General features: G+C 43.1%; 1 long non-coding RNA gene across 3 annotated transcripts; it reads right to left on the bottom strand.

The window, feature by feature from the left end:
• Positions 1–202: 202 nt before the first annotated feature.
• LOC103306225 (uncharacterized) lies at positions 203–23,138 on the bottom strand. 3 transcript variants are annotated; one of them, XR_002889088.3, is made up of 4 exons: positions 22,920–23,138; positions 16,913–17,086; positions 7,739–7,808; positions 203–1,784 (listed from the first exon to the last, which is right to left on the bottom strand). It is a non-coding gene; the product is annotated as an uncharacterized LOC103306225 (long non-coding RNA). The 3 variants fall into 3 exon arrangements; XR_006173141.2 differs by lacking the exon at positions 203–1,784 and adding an exon at positions 1,791–4,446; XR_006173142.2 differs by lacking the exon at positions 203–1,784 and adding an exon at positions 1,791–4,411.
• Positions 23,139–23,227: the final 89 nt, after the last annotated feature.

Here is a 23,227-nt window from a genome sequence, read left to right as displayed (position 1 = left end):
TTATTTTGTCGTGGGGCTCCCCTATTCACCAGCTGTAATTCTTGCAAAAGAGACCTGCTGGTAGGGTATACATTCTTGTAAAGAGAGAAGCCAGCAGAGACACATTTCTTAGAGGGAAGAGCTGCTAAAATGAAGGTATTTCTAAAAGAAACTTCTCCCACCTCCCTTCCACCAGGCTATAATCTATGTAAGGAAACACTCACCGTTATTAACTCTTTACATTTCCAAGGGGGAATCAATCCCCACAAGGACCTGCTTTGATGAACCATCCCTTAGCGGGTGTGAAAGTGTCTCCAACACCCCGCACCCCATCCCATTAGCAGCCCTGGGGACTGGAGCCACTGATCACTCTCTTAGCAGAAGGAAATGTGCTGTCGGAGGCTAGAGGCCAGGGGGCAGGAGAATCCCAGCTAAAGGAAGGATTTACAAAACCAAAACCAAAACCATGTTTGTGCATGTACAGCACAAAGGGAGAGGTGGGAGCCCTGCAGGGCAAGGGACGACTCCTACTCAAGGATGTATAAAGAACTGTGCTCGTTTCTGATGCTGTTGGTATAATGGGCCAGCTTTTCAAAAGAGCCCAGCATGTTGGGAACAGAGCTGGCTCCCATTGTGGGTGCTTAGAAAACTGCCCTGAGCACTTCAAAACATCTGTTCCTGTCTCTATCGCTGAAGTACTCATCTGTGTACTGTCTGAGTACACCTGTATGAATCATTTATATTATCATGGCATCCAGAGGCCTCGGTCAGGATCTGGGCCCTATTGTGCTAGGAGCTGTACAAGCACAGGCTCTGAACCTGCAGTGAGCTCTGCACAGGCAGACCCCTACACCCACAAGGAGCTCATTGGAGGCTTTGGACTGTGCCATGAATTGCTTATAATGAAAACCGTTTCAGAGTACATCCACTCCCTCAGGAAGAAGAACCAATGTCCCCTCCCTGTCCTGAAAATGTAAAGCCAATTACTTGAGATGGTTCATTTCTCAGAGGGGACAGCAGGGGCCACGTGACAATCAGTTCTAAGATGCAGACTTGCTGAAAGACATGGATCTTGCATTAAACCGTTAAGGAAGCAAGATTCAGCTTGATGGTGGGTCATAGTGAATGTCATAGCCCAAGGCTCGCCACAGGAAAGTCTTATCTCTGTCAATTCAACTGCAGACTCCATCAGCCCAGAACCAGGGTGCAGAAGTTGATCTGACACATGAATTATTACTGATACTAATCAGAGCTTGGAAATTTTTAAACAATTTTTTTAATCAAAAAATGGCTGTATTCAAAAACAAATTCTAAGGTGAAAAATAGCTGACATTTTTCATCAAAAATGTGGTGCCTTTTTAAAATATTTTTTTCAAATTTTTTATCAAAAAGCTAATAGAAATGTTTTGTTTACCAAAACCCACATTGCGTGGGAAACAAAAATAACCAAAAAAGTGAATGTTCTTGATAAAAATGTGAAAAAGAAAAATTTTGTGGAGTGAGGTTTCAAATACAAAAATGGGTCTGTTTCCAACATTCTGAAATGATGACAACTTCCTTTTTTTGAAATTCTTCATGAAAACAGTTTTTTTTTTTTTTTGGTTTTTGACCAATATAGCAAAACCACAACGATAATAATGATGATGATTATTGAAGAAAGGCTTTCCAAAGATGGGGGCCAGATTGTCCTTTCAAGTTACAGTAGTGTAAATCAGGAGGAGAAACATCAATTTGGCAGAGTTACACCGGTGGCTGTGAAAGAAGAATCAGGTTCATTGTCCCTTCATGGACTACAGAAAGGGTGTCTGAAAGTGAAGCAAACCAGTAAAGATTTTCCTACTGCTGAAAGTGACTCTGATATTTTAATGAACAGAAAATTCTTTTGCTTCTAAGTTACAGTTTGTCTGAACGTGTGATTTTTTTTTCAAATGCCTTTTTTATGCATCAAAGGCAGATTATAGACAGAGTGAGATCTTATTTATAGTTTCCAATAACTTTTGTTAAATTATAACACAATACTTACAGAAGGTGTCTGCGATATCCATCTGAATACCAAACGCTCTTATAAGGACCAGTGCTATTACAGTGCATATTAAATGAATCCAGAATGATGAGGCACTTTGGATAAATTGTGATCATATTATATTTTTAGATTATCTTCATTTCTCTTTTTTGGGTCATCTTAAATTGTTTTGTCATCTTCATCTACTAAAGAGCGATGAAGAGAAGCTGATCTAAGGGACTTGATGATGCCATCCTGGGAAACCTCTTATAACTCAGAGCTTCTTCTCAATCCTTTTACCTTTTCTTATCGCATTTTCTCCCTTTGCACAAACATTTCAGGCCACTTTACTGCTATACTAAAGAGGAAATGCTTGCAATGCAGTGTGGATGTGATATAGCTCAGGGGTGAGCAAAGCTCCCGAATGACCAGCATTTTGAGGGTCAGATGAAAATTTGGCCATTTTCTGACCTATGAGCCTTCAAAAACCAGAAGCAGGAAAAAAAAGTACACCTCTACCCCGATATAACGCTGTCCTCGGGAGCCAAAAAATCTTACCGTGTTATAGGTGAAACCGTGTTATATCGAACTTGCTTTGATCTGCCAAAGTGCGCAGCCCCGCCTCCCCGGAGCACTGCTTTACATCCGAATTTGTGTTATATTGGGTTGCGTTATATCAGGGTAGAGGTGTATGTGATCATGTAATCAAAGACTGTATCATAATGCATACACACAAGGGAGCTGAATTAAGGTTGCACTGGCAACCTTAATTCTGATATTTCCAAAATATTTAACTTTGCAACCTTAATAATGTTCTTTTAACCTTATTAATGTTCTTTTTTGTAGGCATCATGGCAAAGGAGAGTTTTAAAGACATCAGACTTTCGAATTGTCCTTTGTCTTCCTCCAAGGTCTCTGAACAATCAGGGTGAAATGTATCCCAGTACAGTGGCCCGGCAGAGAGTCCTGTACACCACTTAAACATGCTTTATGGGTGAAAGCTAAGATGTACCTACAACTTGACTTGAAGATCTATTGCAAAGATATTATTCATACATTGCCACCAGTTTCAATAGTGAATGTGCTTAACTGACTACATCAGAGAGCTTTTAGTCTTGCATAAATCTCTGGGCCACTCAACTACACTTGGGTTTTCATCAGTTTACTGGGCAGCCTTCCTGAGAGCCAACAAAGTGGAAGGCACAGCACCAAAAGAGGACCCTGTCAGGGGTCCGTATTTCACCGCATCTCTTCAAGATTTACAATGAGTGTTACTCCATATGGTGCTGGTATTTCCATTGGTGGAGACACACACTGCAGCCTGTTATACAATTGATACCATTCTTCTCAGTGAAATCGCTTCGGGGTAGGACATGGTAAAGTATATGGTTTTGTGGCATGGCTACATTGCTGTGAAATGTAAATTATACAAGAATGTCAAAAAGGCCAAGGGCAATCATTCTTGGAAAGCACCATGCCACCGTCAGAACTGGAAATGGAGAGGCTGAGAAAGGATAGTCTATAACAGGGGTCGACAACCTTTGAGAAGTGGTGTGCCAAGTCTTCATTAATTTAAGGTTTTGCGGGCCAGTAAAAGGTTTCGCGTGCCAGACCGGCAGCGCGGGCGGCAGACAGAATCCCAGACCGGCAGCGGGCTGAGCCAGGGTCCTGGCCGCCAGTCCTGTTCAGCCTGCTGCTGGCCGGGTTCTGTCCATCCAGGCCAGCAGTGGGCTGAGTGGGTCCAGCGGCCGGGACCCCGGCTGGCAAGGGGCTGGCGGCCGGAACCCCAGACCAGCGGGCTGAGCGGCTGGCAGCAATGTGCCACTAAAAATCAGCCCAAGTGCTGCCTTTGGCATGCGTGCCGCAGGTTGCCGACCCCGGTCTATAATGTGTGTTCTGCTGACATCCATTCAGCACTTGCTATTTTAGAGATCTGGACTCTGGTGCCATCCTAAAATACAAAGGATATATAAAGTCCCCTTTAAAGAATGCAAATGGTGGTGATAGTGATGATGACATATGAAGCAGTGATGATGACGTATGACACAGTCCATTAATGAGCCTGGAGTTTGAAAGTTCTTAGTATGTGGAGGAGGCATAATCCACCCTCTTTGTGAGAAGATACAACGGTTGTTCCATTGATTTTTAGTACAGTCGGACTTTCAAACTTTTACAAATGTAAACGTCAAGCCAGGCTGAAAATCATAATTATTGACATTCTTCATCAGTAATAGTAATTGAACAACAAACTCAGCAAGCCATGGTAGGCCTCCCTTAAACGGTTTAATAGCTTATTATGTCTCCAGGCTGCCAATCTATCTCTTTCTCTTCCTACTTCAGTCACTTTTATGTTTGCAGTCCACATGTAATGTGTTTTTTCTTTTTTACAGTCTCTTTCCTTTAACAAGCCTCGGAGCCAGCAGGAACATGCTGTAAATGAGATATGACATCTTGGTGTGGCCGTCCTAGGAATACATATTCAATACATATGCAAATCAATTCAGCTACAGATCTCCTCAGGTGGCAAAAGGTGTGTGAATATAGTCAAGTATCACTTTAAATTATCTTCTCCACAGAGAAGAACAACACTTTAAAGAACCGAGGAAAGGATGCAACGGGACTGAAATTAAAGTTCTTTTTTCTTAAAAAGGAATTTATCATGCCTCGGCTTGCAATAGCCACAGATTCAGAAAGCTGGGTATATAAAGAGACTAGATTCCACCTTTAAAACCAGACAGACACGGCATTGCACAGATTGTCCACTGAATTATATACAGCCCAAGTGAAATCTGTAAGCCAGATTTTGATCTTAGTTGCAGCAGTATAAATCCAAAGTGATCCCACTGACGTCAACAGTGTCACTCTGAACTTACACCGCTGTAACTGAGATCACACTAGTACCCAGCAGAACTGCACAGAATCAGAAAATTTGGCTCACAGTATTAATAACCCTCTTTCAGGTTAGTCTTAAAGTAAAGTCAAGGGTCAGCTTCGGCTTGCTTCCTATTGTCTGCAATGGAAATGCCCAGCTATGATGGAAGGTAGAGCTTGGTCTACAAAGTTTAATTGAGGGTTTGAAGATTCAGGATCCTCATCATGATGGTATAGTTCATAAAAGTCATTGTTACTGAAGGTGCTGTGTACTCAGAGTGCCAGACCCTGCTCTCAGTTACACCCATGTAAATTCAGAGACTAGCTCCATTCGAATAAATGGAGTTACTCCACATTTTATCAAGGTAGCTGAGACAACTCTTGTGTAATCATTCATCAACTCACCAGCCAGAAGCCTTATCATACTTGAAATGTAAGTAAATAAAAAATAAATAGTCACCACCAGACAAACAGGGTCTGTGGCGAGGGCAGTAGGTAGTTTGCTCCTTCGTCTCCTTGCATTGAAACACAACAGTTGCATATTTTGGGTTGAAATGACTTTGTTTCAAAATTTAAGTACAGTCAGACTATGTAAAAAAAAAATGTTAAAGGTCCAAATGGAAACAGCATTTTGAAATGATCAAAACAAAATATTTCAACTGACTTGATCTGATTTTTTTTTCCAGACCTTCAGTTCACTGAAAAATTTTGAGATTTTGACTTTTCATCTCAATTCAAGATGGGAAAAATTTCAAAATCTTGAAAATTCTCACAGGATGGGTCATTTTCCATCCAGCTCTATTCTAGATGCTACTATAACAACAACAACAGTAAGCCCCTGAGTTTCACAGGACAGAGGTTTTTATTTCTGAAGATCTCTAGGTGATGGCAAGGGGGAACCTGGTAATTTTCAACAAATATGTTTAAATATGTGAGGAATATTAATTAGCAGTAATGGTTCTTGGGATATGTCAACTTTGGTCCATCAGCCTAGTATCCCTTCCTTCAGAGTAACACTGGCACAGAACTAGAGCGCCAGGAAACATGAAATTCCCCAAGCCTGGAGACTTTTGTGACAAATGCAAAACTCTGCTCAAGCTCACTGAAAAAAATTCACTGATGGGTTTGATCCTGTTGTGTGACACTTGACTCCATTCCAAGCAATGTTGTGCCTGGTTTTGGTCTTTTTCCGAACCGCACTCAGCTTGGTGCTTCCCACTGCGTTTCACTGTGTGTTTCTGTGACAGGTTCACATACAAGTAACTCAAGGCTAGTGAATCAGACTTGTGCTAATTGGGACTGATGGAAAGGCTGGCATGAACCTCTGCCACCTAGCCTCTTGGCTTTGCACAGCTCTGATAGGGCCTCAACAGTCATGACACAAAAGTCCAGCGGTGCCTGTTAATGACTGAGCCTAAAAAGCTTCATTTTGGGTAAGCATTCAAAGTTCAGGTGCCGATTGCAATGTCTTTACTCTGCAAATCTGGCTGTACGTGTCATGAGTTTGGTCCTCACCAGATTCCCAGAACTTCCAGAGTTGGAAATACCACAATGATTAGGCAAAGGTCCAGTCTTGCACATAATTTTCAGTTGACTTGTCCCTTCCTAGCACAGCTTTTCACATTTACACATCTGTCTGAGGCTTTTTCATTGTTGTAAGCTTTTAGCCGATTTGAACCCTGACCTGTCTTTTTAATCTTGCCCAATCATGCAACTTCTATGAGCATTAATTATCCCTCTAACACACTCCACTCTGCAAAGAGCAACATGTACTTTAAGCATTTGGTAAAAGACGTACATGCTTAAGAGGTGAGATACTGGGTGTAGAACGGACTGAGTATAAGGCTGAGAGCTAGAACTCCCAAATTTTAATCCTGGGCCTGCCGGTCACTCTTTGGCCTTAGGCAAATCCAGATTCTGGAACCCTCATTCACTCGGAGTTATTATTTATTTACCATTTATATTTCAGTAGAACCTAAAGGCCTCAACTAAGATCAGAGTTCTGTTGTGCTGCGCACCGTACATACATATAGTGAAAGGCAGGTCGTGCCCTGAACATCTCACGCACTAAATAGACAAGACAGATGCAGGGTGGAAGGGAAAACACAGAGGTCAAGAGACTTACATAGGTTACTCAGCAGCTCAGAGCCAGGAATAGATCCTAGGACTCGAGTCCCAGTCCAGTGCCCTCTCCACTAGGCCACATTACCTCTCAAGTCCATGGAAGGACTCGAAAAGTAAAGTACTGCTGGATGCTGGTAAGTGTGGCAGAATCTGGTCCTTTAAACCTCCATGTCTCAATATTCCCATCTGTAAAATGGAGCTAACACTCCTCCACCTTTGAGAGGGGATTGTGAGTACAAACTAGTTAATATTTGTGCTGTGCTTTATATATATGAAGTGCTATAGAAGTGTTGAGTACGGATGATAACTGGAGACCCCACACACAGATCAAGGGGAAACCAGACCCCTAAGGACAGAAGGAAACTCTAATGGCATAAACAAGTAAGGTCAATAAACTCTTTCTCAGCATCTCCAGCTGGCTAAGCAAGCTATTCTTTACAGCTCCAGGTAAACAACTTTTTAAAAATATTGATCATGTAAAATCAGTGTGGGATTCCCTTTTCCCTCCCACCCCATGTTCAGTAACTAACATCTTTGTGGTTGTAAGTCAGTGTGCTGTGATGTGCAGTTCAAACAGGAGGGCTCAGAGAGAGAGAGAGAGAGATTCATTTCACTGAGATTCCAAACACTTCTTACACACACATACACACATTCCAGGATGTGACTGGACTGGAAAATAAGCTCCTTTTCAAGGACATTTAACAAACAAAATGAGAAAAAATTAAATTGAATTAAGGACAGAAAAAGCAGAACTAAACCTACCTAGGCACATTTGCCCAGCTGTCAATTGTTTGTCCTGTTGGTCAATTTATTCCATCATTAATTGAGAAGCCTGGAGGAGGGGGACGAGAAAGAAAAGGAATTTACAAAACATTCAAAATCGGGTATTTAAGAGGTATTTTCAGACGGAATGTTATAAACTCCTTAAGAGGCTCTGGTGCTAAGTTCTCTACCCTGCCAACCAACTCAGGCAAAAGCCAGTTAAACCATGGATGCTTCTGTGAAGGTTATTCAATGAGGGGTTTCTCTTATATAGACAGACAAGGCCAGACTAGTGGCCTCTTTCCTATACCTTTCCTTATCAGAGAAGCACATCACAATGGAAACAGATCTAAGCTGGGACACACGCACACACACACACCCTCCTGCCCAAAATGATCCTCTGTGTTTAATATAGATATAATGATGCGTTCCAGTATAAATACATAGAGACCAATCAATCACATTCTGGGTCCAGAGGAAGGACAGGGGCTTTGGATCAGACGTATAGAGGGTAAATGTCATCTCTGTGCAGGTTCCAGGGACTGGGCAGAGCTCCACATCACTAAAAGAGAAAAATGAATGTAGAAAGCAAACTATTGGAAGAGATTTCGATCAAGAAGAATTATTAGAGCTAGTTGGAAATTTTCTATTAAAAAGTTGGGGGGAGGATGGAGGGTTAATGGAAAATGGCTTTTTGACTAAGCAGGAATTTCCACAACAAATTTCAATTTTTGTCAAAAAAATTTTTTTCATTTTTTAAAAATGAACATTTTTCTAAGAATAAGTTGTATTGTAAACAACACTACATTTTTTTGCCTAAATATTTTTCCCAGAAAAAAACTGTTTCCCTTCCAGCTCTGATCATCACTCAGGGTATGTCTACACTGCAAACTTACAGCCACTGCAGAAAATACATAAGCTGCCTTATGTCGACCGAACTGTGTAGTGTAGACCAGCCCTCAGTGACCTCACTTTCATTAGCTTGCCAATGCCCTGCATAACCCCCTGCCCCCCTTCCCATCCATGCAATGGAGAATCAACCCATTGGAGGGAAATCCTGCCTTAGGTCACAAAAAGAGAAGTATCAGAGGGGTAGTCTGTAAAAAGCAACAGAGGGTCCTGGGGCACCTTTAAGACTAACAGAAGTATTTGGAGCATAAGCTTTCGTGGGTAAGAACCTCACTTCTTCAGATGCAAGTCTGAGAAAAGAGAAAAGTTTGGCCCTCCCAAGTCCCCACATAATTTGGCACAAGTCATCAACCTTGGCATTCTCACTTCAAGAGCATCTAGGATCTTCAATAACAAGACGTGTTTCAGGTCAGACCTGAGCATTCTGGAAAAGATGGTGCTAATGGCCCTTCAGTTCATTAGCATTAAACTCACTCTCAAAAAAACAATGGCCATCCCTCCTCTTACAGACCTATTAGCTTCTGCATTGCCTATTTTTTCTGTAATGATGTAGTCTCCTTGCAGTTAAATGCCATTGCCTCTGGCAAAGATGTCCCTTTCACATGAGATAAACCAGCAATGTGAAACCAGCATTCTTCCAGTTCTGGGTAGCTCCTAATTGTAACTTGCTTGATTTACACAGATACGCCAGTCCTGAAATGAGATGGTCAAACAGCATGCAGACTCTATGCATCCGAAGAAGTGAGGTTTTTACTCACGAAAGCTCATGCCCAAATAAATCTGTTAGTCTTTAAGGTGCCACCAGACTCCTTGTTGTTTTTGTAGATACAGACTAACACGGCTACCCCCTGATACTTGACAGCATGCAGTGCAATCCCTTCTCTCAGGAATTTCAGCCCAGTGCCAATGCCCAGCTCCCAGAGAGCAACTCTGCCTCAAGAATTGACTCTAATCAGAGCCCAAGGTCAATAATAAATAAATGGCCCTTTAAGGCTGCGATTCTGCAAACACTCATGTACTTACTTCACTGCTGGGAGTAGCTGCATTGATTTCAGTGGTGCAGCTCAAAGTACGTTATGTTCATGTGCTTAAGTGTTTACAGGACTGGAGCCTGAAGGATGGGCTTAATGAAATAAATATCCAAGCGTATGCACTGTGGAAGGCCAGGGAAACCAGAAAGAATCCATGTTTTCATGGCTCATGAATATTTGCAGGGATGGTGATTTTTATTTATTGTTTGAATCCCATCAAGAAACAGGAAAAAAATAAAAGATTGTTTTGTTTGACAATCTAAAGCTGGTGTGAGTCCAGGCAGTCTAAGTGGGAAAGGGGAATCACAGAGTGCTGGTACTGCCCAAAGCTGCTAAACATTTCCAATCTCAGCTGGCACTTGGCTGAGTGCATGTAGTGTGATAAACTTTCAGCTCCACTCTAGGCAACAGAAATTAAACCTTTTAAAGAGGATGTTCACTGGCTTGTGGCACTTTTGTTTTCATTATTATTTTGCTGTGGATGAGGATAGTTTTCCCTTTTGTGAATTACTTGCATGTTACAAAAGATATGTTCAAACCACGTCAGCCAATAATCAAAGCCATAGAACAATAATTCTATTAATTAGGGGCAGGGTTACAAGAGTATAGAGGTGCCAAAAGATGCAGAGAGGCAACTAGTGGAATTTTTAAAAGTGCCTGAGTGAGTTAAGAGCCCAATTCCCAGTGACTTTCAGTGGGAATTGGGCTCTTAACCTGTGCTTGTGTAAATCCACCTGTTCACCTACCTGCATCTTTAGGAACCTAAATAGTGCTGAAGTGGGCATTCACCCACGAAAGTTTATGCTCCAATACATTTGTTAGTCTATAAGGTGCCAAAGGACTCTTTGTTGCTTTTTACAGATCCAGACTAACATGGCTACCCCTCTGATACTAAATACTCTTGTAACCCCAGCCCAAATTCCCCACTCATTTCCCAAAGCATCCAGGTTGCTGGATTTGAGGTTTTTCGTTCTGAGCCACTCAGGTCTGCCTTGCACAGCTCAAGAGCTTGCTCTTTGCAACCTTTTGATCCCCCCAATGCTAGGACTGCAACTTATACCAACCTAATGGCTGCTCTAACTTGTGTCCAATTGTTGTTCACCAGCTCAGGATCACAGCAGGGGATCAGGCTACGCTGACTCTTTAAATTAGCGGTCCATCCTCTTTGCCCTGCTAGAACAAAGGGTACAGAGCAGGGCTAGGACTGATCCTTTGAAACAAAAGAGGTATGTAGCGAGAAGGGCAATTTGAATACTGCTGACTCCTTTATTTTAGCATACACTAAACTGCCACAGATTTAAGTGAAGAGGCAATTGACTTCAGCATTGCACGGGCCAGGATTGGCTTGTTTGTGCTCTAGTGGCGGATAGTGTGAAAGTGGCATTGGGCCAGCGTTCTAATCACACTGAGCTGATTCATTTGAAGCACAATGATTCTCTTTTTTTTAAAAGAACACAGCCGTGTTTTTCTAAGCCTTGTAGAGCGCATCCATTACTGAAATGGCTTTGTCACAGGGCAAGGCGAAGCAGCCCACAGCAAAAGCAAACATCCCCTCCTCTGAAAGGCTTCACTGTGATCACAGTCATACTGGTGGAATCCTAATCAAAGCTAGAGCAGCTCTGGTGACCATTTAGAAAATAATTAATTGAACTTTACATGACATTCAGATGCTTCAGATCTCAAATGCCATGCTACTCCATGCCATGTATTCTGGGAATTCTGCGAACTACAGAGAGTACTTGTTTAGTGGTGGGGTGGCTCAGTATGCCTGTGGTGTGCTGAGTCCCTGTATTTATGAAGGAAAAATGTACACAGGATCTTAGATCTAGATACTAAATTGCTATACTTTGAGTGGGCTGAAAGATAGGCAGGAATATGGAGAGAATATAGCAAGTGCTTATGAAAACTTCTCATTGGTGGGACACAGGCAGATGTGGGATAATTTTTCAGCTCCCCAAGGAGATCCTTCAGATAACTTTGACTTTTTTCTGCTGTACCAATATTTCTACAGTGCTCGGAAGGGAAGTCTAATGTTATACAGTAAAATCCATTTTATAATGTTACTGTCTAGCATTTTAAAAAATGCACTAGAATCCTCTAAACTGAGATGTTTCCCACCTAGCTCCCCAATTAAAATTCATAGATTCTTAGAGTTTGTTTTGGGCGAGGCTAGGATCCCTTACATCATCCAGTCTGACCTCCTGTATTTCACTGGCCATTAATTTTCACTCAGATACCCCATACTATCCCAAAGACTTTCATCAAACTAAAGGATTTCAGTCCTCAGGGAACTAAACTGTGTGCCACAGGCAGAGAATGCGAGAGACCGAGGTGCCATCAATGCTTGCGAATCCTGCAATAGCAGGCAACTGATTAGGTGAGATATGTCCATATGATCCCAGCTGGCATACCATGCCCCAAGTTGCAAAGGAAGGCGAAAAACCCCTAAGATCCCTGCTAATGTGACCTGGGGGGATAAATTCTTTCCTGACCCCAAACCTGGCTATCAGTATGACCCTGAGCATTTGAACAAGACACCCGCCAAACATCTAGAAGAAAGATTCTCTGCATCACCTCAGAGCACCGGTCCACCCCGTCCACTGTCCTGTCTCCAGCTGGGACCAATCTCCTATGCTTCAGAGGGAGATGGGGGAAAAAGCCACCCCAGTGGTGCAGCAGGGGGAAAATGCTTTTCTGATGCCTGCAGGTGACCGGCTGAAGCCCTGAAGCATGAGATTTGATTATAGTCATTATCTTAATGCAGAGCTGCAAGCATTATGAGCATGTTGAGGGCTATGCAGGCAAGCCTGTCCTCCCCCAGCCCATGAAGGAAGGGGATAAACAGGACTCAGGTACACAGATTCCAAGTGCAGAAGAGACCACTACAACCATCCAATCTGACACCGCCCCCACACCTTCCCCTCCCCCCCCTCCCCACACACAAAAGCTTATGCTCAGATAAATTTGTTAGTCTCTAAGGTGCCACAAGTACTCCTTGTTCTTGATACAGGCCACGGAATTTCTCCCAGAACAAGCAGCTGCCCTGACTAAGATACAGATCTATTAAATATGGAAAAGATTTTAAATGACACAAAACACCAAACTGAATAAAAGTACAGGATTAAATATTCTCTTCCCTCAGTTTCATTTTTCTTCTGTTTTTAGGGCAGGATTCTCAACTGACGTAAATTGGCATGCTCTGTTGATGACAATATTTATTTGACGAAGTCTGCATTTAAAAGATCTGAGCACAACATCTCAACTCTAACTCACGACTTAACCCCTTGGCACTGGCCAAATGTATCCACACAAAGGGTGACTTTTGCGAATACCATCCCTTCACCCACTATTTGCTTTCATAAAGCTAAATTTGTCATTATCCCAATAATGTGGCCGTCTGAGATCATGTAAAGTTTGCATTGCAAGGATGTGCAGGAAGGCTTCCAAGGCTGTTATAGAAGCAGTAATATCTTTTTTTTTTTTTTTTAAAAACAGATACAAACGAGTGCTTAACTGTCCAAGGAGAGTTACAAAGTCCAAAAGCTATCTTGCAACCACGCAGATTGAAATGGAGATAAAACTGCATCAGAACAATCCACCTCCCGCTGCTTGTGGGCCTTCCTGTCTGCGTTGTCATAAGGAGCAATCAACGATTCTCAACATGTTTTGTGTTTGGCATTTCCATAGCCGTGACAGTGCAGCCTGTCTGTGAGCTGGCTAAGCCCTCTCCTGCATAGCTTGGTGCTAATCAACCCACCACCACAAAAGGAACATGTCCTTGGTTTTTCAATGAACCCAGCACTTTGCTCTCCCTTCCTTCTACTTCCCCTCTCACTCCCTTTGTCCCACCTGAGGCTCTCTCCTAAGCACGTCCTTTTTGCTTCTCATCTTTGAACCTCCTCCCACACTGCCCATTTGTGTGTGGAATGCTCTGTACTTCTTGACTGTCAACCAACCAGTTTAAATTTTTCAGCAATAATCTACCTAAGACAGACAACCATAATTCTATATATTTTACAGTGGTGTGGAAACCGGAATTTCTGTTTCAGAGAAAAATTCACATTTTAGAAAATATTTTCATTCCAAATCGCAACAAAAAATCAGATACACAACGGCTGTCCACAGCTGTGGACAGGGAGTGGCACAGAGATTCCCCCATCCGTTTTTTGATAGTAAGCATGTGAAGCAACGGACAGCGACAATGGCATGCCACTTCTGCTGCCTGTGATCACACAGTAAATATTAACACGGTAGGAGAGAGAATGGACTCCAAATGGAGAAGGAAAGCAGGCTGGACTAAATCCTGAAGACTCAGGTTTTCTCCATCACTTATTCAAGCAAAAGCCTTGAGAGAGAGAGCAAAAGTCTTGGAAGTTTGCCTAAGATTTGATGGTTATGTAAATAGAAGATGATGATGTAGATAGATAGATGTACTTGATAAAAATGAGTAAGGACCTCAGATTTGGCCCATTGTGATTATTTCTGATTACACTTCCCCCTAGTTTCCACACTACAGAAAGTATCTACCAGCTCTTGTTGACTACTTTTAGCATGCTAGAGTTGTAGTTTGCCTACAAATCATTTCAGTTTCAGAGATATTTTTGTTGCAAAACAAGTACATATGCAGGTGCATCCTAAAGCAAATAGCTGAGTGTCGTTGGTGGGTCTGGCTTTCATTCACCGGGCAGAAAATAAAAATTACCCAAGAGAGGTGTTCACCATCTAAGAGGGATATATCCAAGATCTTAACTCTCTTTGGACTGAAATCAAACGGGTGACAAAAACACTCACGGTTTGTGTAAAAGATAATGTCATCTTCAGTGGAGGATGATGGCCCCTAGGAAATACTGAAATGGAAAGGTAAGCTCAGAGAAGCGGCTGCCGATCAGACTCTTTCTGACTAAAAATGAAAATCTGTCCTAACTACTCAAACCTTGAGAACTTTCTACTTTGTGGGGCCTCAAGTGGCCATCTCTGTGCTAAACCATTTAACACCCTTTAGCATTAAATAGTTCCTGCTGCTAGTACCATAAAAATATCCCAAAACATAGGGACATCCTTCATGTGCAATTAATACAATGACTGAAAGGCTACGTCAGACTTCTACTCAGAATAGTTTGAGATGTTTCATTAAGTGACTCTGGAGAGATGTGCTTGTGCTTCAAAAGGGCTCAGAATTGCTCAGCACTTCTGACGGTGGGGTTGAGGAGCCCAGCAGTTTTGCAGGGAAGCACACGTCAATTATAGCAAGTACTCACTGCCGAAAAGCTAAATAGTTTTTGAAAGATCTGATTACCCATTGCTTCCCTTTTATTGGCCATTCGCTTTATCCATGGATGGTTTCATTGGATGTGCAACTATAAGTGAGTTCTGTCCCAGGGGTGAGGTGCATTTGGTGACTTAAGTGCAGTCACTTGTCATGATGGATATTTCCACCAATGTATGTTTTTCAAGTTTGCATGTCTTTTGTCAATACCTCGGCTCTCCTAGGGACAGCATGTCAACTTCCGACACTCTTATAGTTGACTGTTACTGAAAATCCGTCTGTTATGGTTCTCTGAAGCCTGCTTGATGGGAAAGGCTTTTTGACAATCCCTGCCTCTCCAGACCTCTTACCTTGATGCTCCTCTCTTTCATTTTTCCCCTTTCCAATAACAGACCCTGTTATTCAGGGTGGCAGCATTTATACCTTTCTTCGCCCCAATCTTCCAAAGTATATCTGCAGCAAACAGGTCTCCAGCTGGAGAACACTAGTGGGCAAGCACCATGAAGCTTGGCAGATTAAGCTTCAAGGGTTACTAACATTTTCCCTGTGGACTCCCTCTTCACTGTGAGTTTGAAGGTTTGCATTAAGCTCATGCTGAAGGGTGAACAAGTGAATAAAAACACACCACTGAGGGTAGCAGGGTGGCTTTCTTGGAGATATATTTGATGACCTGACAGAGACTTGTCAGGGAGAGAAGAGAAACTCAGCAAAATATTTTATTTATTAGAGTTAGATAAAACAGCAGCACTTTCCCCTGCCCTTTTCCTTTTTGGAGATTTATTTTAACCATGATCTAACTGAAGCCCATGGAGGGAAGATCAAAACTAAATCTGAACAGACCTTTTAAGTATTTCTTCCCTCAGAGCCTCCACCTTGGAGAGGGACAGATTCTCTGGTTGCAAACTGGCTGTACCTCTCTGGCTGGGGATTCCCAAATTGTGAGGTTGTATATCCATCATAGCTGGTTCCGATTGCTACACCACCCCCTTTAGCCTTTGGTGTAGGCAGCATACTGGGGACAAGGAGGGAGTGTTGCTGGAGCCCTCTGTATTCCCAATATCCTCAGCTCCATCATGGCCTTGCCCATTGCTGCATTTAGAGCAACCCCTAAACTGCTCTAAGCAGTGCAAGAGCCAAAGTAGAGTGGGCTTGAGAATCACAGAAACACAGCAGGCTACCTTGCAGCCTTCTCTCCCCTCATGCTGTGGCTGGACATAGCAGAGAATCTGGGTCATAGTTTGCTTTGCGATATTCTTGAAAGCAGAGAGGGGAGAGACTTTTCTGGTTTGGAGTTGGGAACAAAGTTCACTGATGCAGACTAAACACATAAAGACATAATAGCAAATGGGAACATTTACGCCCACAGCCAATCCTAAGAATCCCAGCCTCAAAAGTCTGGTATGTGCTTCTGTTTCAACCCTGTGTTGTAACATGTTGCTGCTACTAGTTCTTCATCTCAGGCCAGTGTCACTGGAGTAGAAGAACTCCAAGAGTTGACTGATAACCAGGAAAAACCTGTCTGACTGCTAAAGGTTACAAAAAGCAGGCAGCAGCCTCTTCCTTGTTTCTCCTCCTTCATGGACTGAATAGTTAAACACCAGGAAGAGCTGCTGTGGAGAGACAGCAATGCATGTAAGAACTTTCAGCAAGTGCTGAATTGCAGCAACAGTCCCAACAAGCATCCAGCCTCTAGATCATCAGAATATATCAGAGCCAAGGATGTGTGAGAGAGAGTAAAGGATCTGCAGGTGAGTTGCGGACATAAAGAACGAATACACTCACATATGGCTGTTCTGAATTATATATTAAAGACCACATTTTCAGAAACAGGCACCTACATTTATTCCATGCAGCATACACAGCCCGGGACAAACTGGTATTTGTGGGCACAAAATAGGTAGCGGTGACACATACCACTAGCTGTTTTCCCCACGTGTAATGTTTTACAGGTGCAACGTAAGCACTTACCTGTGCAAATCTGGCCTGAAAGCCTTAAGGAAAGTAGCAGAGTAGTGCACAAAGTTTCCTTTCACCTGCTTGTAGGAAAAACTCAAAACATTCAGCATCTGCCATTAGCTGGCAACCCCAGCACTTCCACAGCTTCTTCTTCTTAACTGCAAGCCCTGAGCACACAGGTGATTGCTGACGTGAGGAAAGAAAACAGAGCTAAGACTGCATGCAGAATAAGGTTAATGGTCAATATTTCCTCCCGGTGGGGACTTTCATGAACAAACTACAGGTGTTTTGGCAGCAGGGGAAGTTGTCTGAGCAGCAGGGCTGCTAGCCCCACTCCTGAGATGTTATCCTGCCCACCCTGATCCTTTCCTCCAGCACTCACACACGTTTCCAGTCTCCTGCCAACACAACAAGGGGGCAGGTGGGGCATAGTCCCTACAGCAGTCTAAGGGTCAGAGCTACCATTTCTACTTCTAAGAACACTTCGAGCCACTTGGGGTTTGCCAACAAGAATGTCCTATGAAGATGAACCACAGACAGTTCCTCAGACTGGAAGTGCTAGAGGTAAAGGAAAGCATTTTCCCCTGGTCCAGGGGGTATTACGGGGAAAGGACGATATTGGAGGGGGATATGGATATGGTGGCATTGATCTCCCCTAGATCTCTCCTCTACCCATTCACCCCTCTCTGCTCCTTCTAAATGGAGCATTCACTCCCTATATCCCCCATAACTGCCTGTTCCGCTACCCTGCAGACCGCTGTGAACATCACCTCTCTGTCTCTGTCTCCACAGTGCAGAGCCCAGCTGGTGAGTCAAGGAGGCTGACAAGTAGTGCTGGAAATAGGCAGTAGCTGGAGAGCTGTCACCTCCATTTGGTGGAGACAGAAAATGTTATGGCGGATTGGGGAGATAGCCTCTAAAACGTTACCTGGAGAATCTGCAGCTCGTGCTGCAGTGCACATGATTAACTTATGTGTGCGTGTGTGTGTGTGCATGAGAGAGAGAGAAGTTCAGGGTTTACAGGGTCTGTGGTTGTTTAGAGGGATCTAGAAAAAAAGGGGGACACATCAAATTTCAAACAGGGAGCATTATTTCAATGCTTCCCCTGCCAAAGTGACTAATTCTTAAAACAAATGTCTTTTAGAAAATTCAGTGGGGCTCGGAAGAGTTCATGTGTAAAATCTGGAGGCTACGTTAAATCACCTGTGGGTTAAAAACAAGTTATTTGTGGGTTAAAAAAGTTATTTCATTCCTACTTTAAATAAAAAGCTTGTCTCAACGTTAGCTGTGCAGTCGCTATTGCCTGGTTATACTACATTTTCCTGAACATTACCCCTAACATTTTCTTACTTTTAAATCCTCCACTGACTTGAACAAGCCTGTGGTATGTGCTAATACGGGTGAGATTAGCAAAAGTGCTAATCTCCCTACATCCTGGAGATGCTAGATTGCCCGAGTTCTGGTATTCATTGTTATCCCCTTCTGCCTGTGTCTGAAACTTCCCCCTCTATTCACCATCTCTCTCTGAAGTGTGTGGTGATAGTTTATATTATTTCTTCTTTATGTAGTGCTAATGAAAACTGTTGTACTCATCCTCCCGGAAACCAAAGTCCTCTGTTTATCCACAGAACATGGTAGCACAGAGCAAGCACAGGTATCACACAGCAAGCTTCCACACCCAGCTTGCCACTTGTGCGTTACAGCACATACTTAACCTGCGGAACTCACTGCTACAAGACGTCGTTGACAATGCTAGGATAAGTACCTGACAATGGGTATCTGCAATGGGTGCAGCTGAATTGGTGCTGAGTACAGCTTAACTGCAAGTATTGCCAAAAACAAGCTGTGTTAAGGACCATTCCAGACACTGTGGCTACAAATGCACAGATCTTGGTCCTGCTTTAGGAGTTAAAAAACCTTTGGTCATTTCTAAACCAGCCTAGATTTGAACCAGCAGTCTGGATAGTCTGCATCCTATCACCAATCTTAAGCCATCAGGGCCCATTTGGGATACTGAACTGGATGTTGCATAAAATTGTATTGCCATATTCACTTAGATGCCATGATGATGGAGGACATATAAGCACCTAGACAGTTGGACAGACAGACAGATACAGAGATAGACTTCAGAAAGTGGAAAAGCTGAATACAGGTATAACCATATCATCCCATTGTTGCCACCACACCCATTTATGTTCATAGATTCATTCAAGAACAACTAAGTTTTAAAGGCTTACAAGTCATTACTTGAGCACTAGGTTGCAACAGATTTTTCATGTGCTATCTGGTTTGCTTTGTGGGGACAATTAAAATAAAAGGCTGACGTACAGAGATGTATGTGGGGGAAAGGTAAGGCAAATGTTCATTTACATTTTCTGCAATTTTCTTGAATGAAATACAGTACCATAGCTTGAAAAAAGAACGTCCAATTGACCTCAAGCTTTCTAAAGAAAAATTCTCCTCTGGCATAAGACACAGCATGCCAAAATTTCATATGATTAGATAGATAGATAGATAGAAAAACTGAGTTTAGAATGGGAACTTCCTGACAATCTTATATATGGAATCACTGCCCTGGCCCCATAGTTGTCATTATATCACAAGGGAGTTGTTATGATAACTGCTCAATACCCTTGCACAGACAAATAAAATCTGAAGATAAATCTTGCAACACTTTCTTGACAAGTAATTTAAGCAAGTTAATATTCTCTTGGAGCAGCCTTAAAGTATGATTCCTCCTTTTTTAGTTTCCTTTAATTGATTTGCTGTTTTGTGAGTAGTGGAGACCAGGCTTCTGCATGTACCATACGCAGATGAACTTGTACTAGCTCCAAATGTGCATGTGCTTCACCCTGCCATTCCCTTTCCTTTCGGTCTTGCTCTTCTGACCCCTTTCTGAAATGTCAATCTGGATGTCCTGCTACAAACTCAATGTGGCAACAACTCAATGCCCCATTTTAGCTCCCAAACCCCTCTCCTTTACTGCTTCTCCATTACTGTCAGCGATTCCTCTCCCCTTCCTGTTCCACAGATTCACAACCTATGTATCATTTAAATCTTCTTTCCTCCTCCTCACATTGCTGCTATTGCTGAATCTTGCCAATTATTCCTCTACAGCTCCAGCATCTGCCCATTCTCAGTGCTAAGCTCCTGGTGCAAGCTCTGATCACTTCTCACCTTGATTACTGCAACCTCCTCCTTTTCAATCTCCGTGCTTCTTGTCTCACTCATCTAATATAAAATGCAGCCAGGAAAATCCTCTACCCTGCCCACTGCTATGACCGCCACCGTCTGCTTTGCACCTCCTTTGTTCTCACCTTACACACCCAGATAAAGAAGGAACCTAGGAGCAGAGAAGCTAGGTTAACCCAGATGATCTCAACCACCTGGGAGGAGAAGTTGCTCATGTGTCTCAGGAATACATTATGTTTAATAATGAAGAGAGAAGAGAATTACAGAAAACCTGCTGTATGAGGAGATTTGTATCTAAATGGAATCTTTCTAAAAATGTGCCATGACATGTCATTGACCTTTTAATGAAGCCGTTTAAACATTCACAAGTCCTTTGGAAATTATATTATGATTCCCCTACCCAGCCACCTGTTCTTTTTGTCAGGGGAGAGAGTAAAGGCCAGCCAGACAAGCAGCCCTTGGGCTCAGGACAGTTGAGGGGCTGATGTTTAGTTGTTACCAATGGGAACAACTGACTAGAAAAGCCATAGCAAGTAGACAGAAACCATGGCTCCAGCCCATCTACATGCCAGCCAGGTACACACGGGAGGAGATGTTTGGTGCATCCTTTAAAGGTGCGTGACAGGTGGCTTTCCCCACCCCAGTGCAATTAGAGAACTCTAGGAAGTCGCCTGCCTTTCTCATGCTTCCTGATGTTGCCTCTAGGATGATGAAGCACTGCACTCCAATATAGGTGTCTCTAGGATGATGAAGCACTCGTCTCCAATATAGGTGTCTCTAGGATGATGAAGCACTCGTCTCCAATATAGGTGCCACAATCTAGTCTTAACTGTGTAGTGGTCCCTATTTCCGAATGTTGCTCAAGTATTCAGTGGACTATTTTGCATATATGTCTCAATACCTAAGTAATGCCTTGAGGGCAGGGACGCTATTAAATAATCTGTAAAGTGGCAGGCATATTCATGGTGATGTATAAATCATAAACAAAAAAGAAATCATGAATACAGAATTTTATTCTTAACTCTGAATTCCCATTTTCTTTTAATCTAAGTAAGATAATTACCATTATTAAAGAAAATGTTTCTATCTAGTTCCACATGGATTCTGTAGGGAAAAAATGGCCAAAAGAGGTAATGTGATACCATAATATATATATAATGCATAAGCCTGGAGGCTAAAAACATATTTTAATCAGAAGTTATTTTTATATAATTGTTTTGTGCGTAGACCTGTCTCCTTGTTGTTTCTTGCATGGCTCTAAAACAGGGGTGGGCAAACTTTTTGGCTTGAGGGCCACATCGGGGTTCCAAAACTGTAGGGAGGGCTGGGTAGGGAAGGCTGTGTCTCCCCAAACAGCCTGGCCCCCGCCCCCTATCCGCCCCCTCCCACTTCCCACCCCCTGACTTCCCCCCCTCAGAACCCCTCACCCATCCACACACACACCCCCGCTTCTTGTCCCCTGACTGCCCCCTCCTGGGACAACCGCCCCAACCAGGACCCCACCCCCTATCCTACCCCCCCGCTCCCTGTCCCATGACTGCCCCGACCCCTATCTACACCCCCACACTTTGACAGGCCCACCGGGACTCCCACGCCTATCCAACCCCTCCCATCCCCTGACCGCCCCCCCAAACCTTCGCCCCATCCAACCGCCCCCTGCTCCCTGTCCCCCGACTGCCCCTGAAATTGAAAGAAATTAATCCATGCAGGTGTTTCAGGAGAATCTATTAAATACACATAAGTAGGATGAAAAGAAAAGGCCATGTTGTAACTAGAGCATGAGACGGGACGGCAGACTACCTGGTTGCTCATCTGATGAATAACAGTGGTTTGTGGTCTGACCGTAACCCAACATTTTCAAAAGGGCCTACTAATTTGGAGTTCCTCGGTATTTTTCAGTTCCTATCTTAATACAACTACAACTTGATTTTCAAAGATCCTGAGCACCCACCATGCCAAATGATGAAAATGAATGGTGCAGGTGCTCCGCATTTCAAAAAACTTTCAGACTGTTATAAACATTTTAAGTTTGACTGCTCTGGTAATTAATTAGAACAACTGCACACTAGCCAATTGTCCCTACTGCAAACACTCAGACCAGAATATTGAAGATATTTATTTTCCCGTGTCATTCCTCCAAAAATGCCCTCCTGCTTCACTGTATTTCCTTGTTATTCAAAGCTGTGTCTCCATTTTATTTTGTCCCCAAAATCCCCATTTATTCACTTTCAAATGTTGGTGGATATTCAGTAAAATAGGGTATTTTGTTTTCCTTCCTGCCCTAAAAACCTGTTGTGCCGTTAAATGAGCCATCAAGTAGTGCACATCATCAGCCTATGGAACCTCATGATCTTATCATCTCTACCCCAGATTTACAATCACTTGTTGCAACTTGACTTAGATTGCAAGCACTCTTGGGGCAGGGACAATGTTAATTTATGTGTGTTGAGCACCTAGAACAATGGGGCTTGACTCTTGTCATCTTTACCCACCCTTCCAACTGAAAAATATAGATATAATTTGTATAGCTGCTTTCCTTTCCCCTCTACACCAGGTTGTTGGTTGTTGTTGTTGTTGTTTTTTAACCAGCACGATCTTCTTCTTTGATTGTGTTTCTCTGAGCATCTCCGTATCAATCACATTTTATTTTCTGATTAAATTCTTCCTCCCAGCTGATTTGGCTCATAACAGTTTTGGGGCTTTGTGAAGTTTTCATTAAATAATTATTGTCAGATTACCCCCCCCCCCCCGTTAATTTCCCACAACTGTGAAAAAATGTATAGATACAACTATTTTTTAAAAACGTTGAAAAACACCTCGATATTACCTGTGAACATTATTTCCCAAACCATATTACAAATCGAACTGTGCCAAGCCTCACCCACGCGCCTGCCTCGCCCCGTGGGGAGGGAGACGGGACACCCCGGCCTGGGGACTCCGGGGCCGTTGGGGAGAGCGGGGTGCTCTGAGGGGGCCCCGACGCTGCAGACACCCCAGCGCCTGCCCTCTGAGGGAAACTACATCTCCCAAGAAGACAGGCTACCCTTCCCAGAATACCTTGCGAGGAACTCCCGAAGTTCTTCCGATTACCTCAAGAGGACTACAACTCCCAGCAAGCGTCGCGGGGCAAAGCGG

The sequence above is a fragment of the Chrysemys picta genome, chromosome 8 (genome assembly GCF_011386835.1).
Source record: "Chrysemys picta bellii isolate R12L10 chromosome 8, ASM1138683v2, whole genome shotgun sequence".
In the NCBI taxonomy this organism is placed as follows: Eukaryota; Metazoa; Chordata; order Testudines; family Emydidae; genus Chrysemys; species Chrysemys picta.
This window is presented reverse-complemented; position numbering and strand designations above follow the sequence as displayed.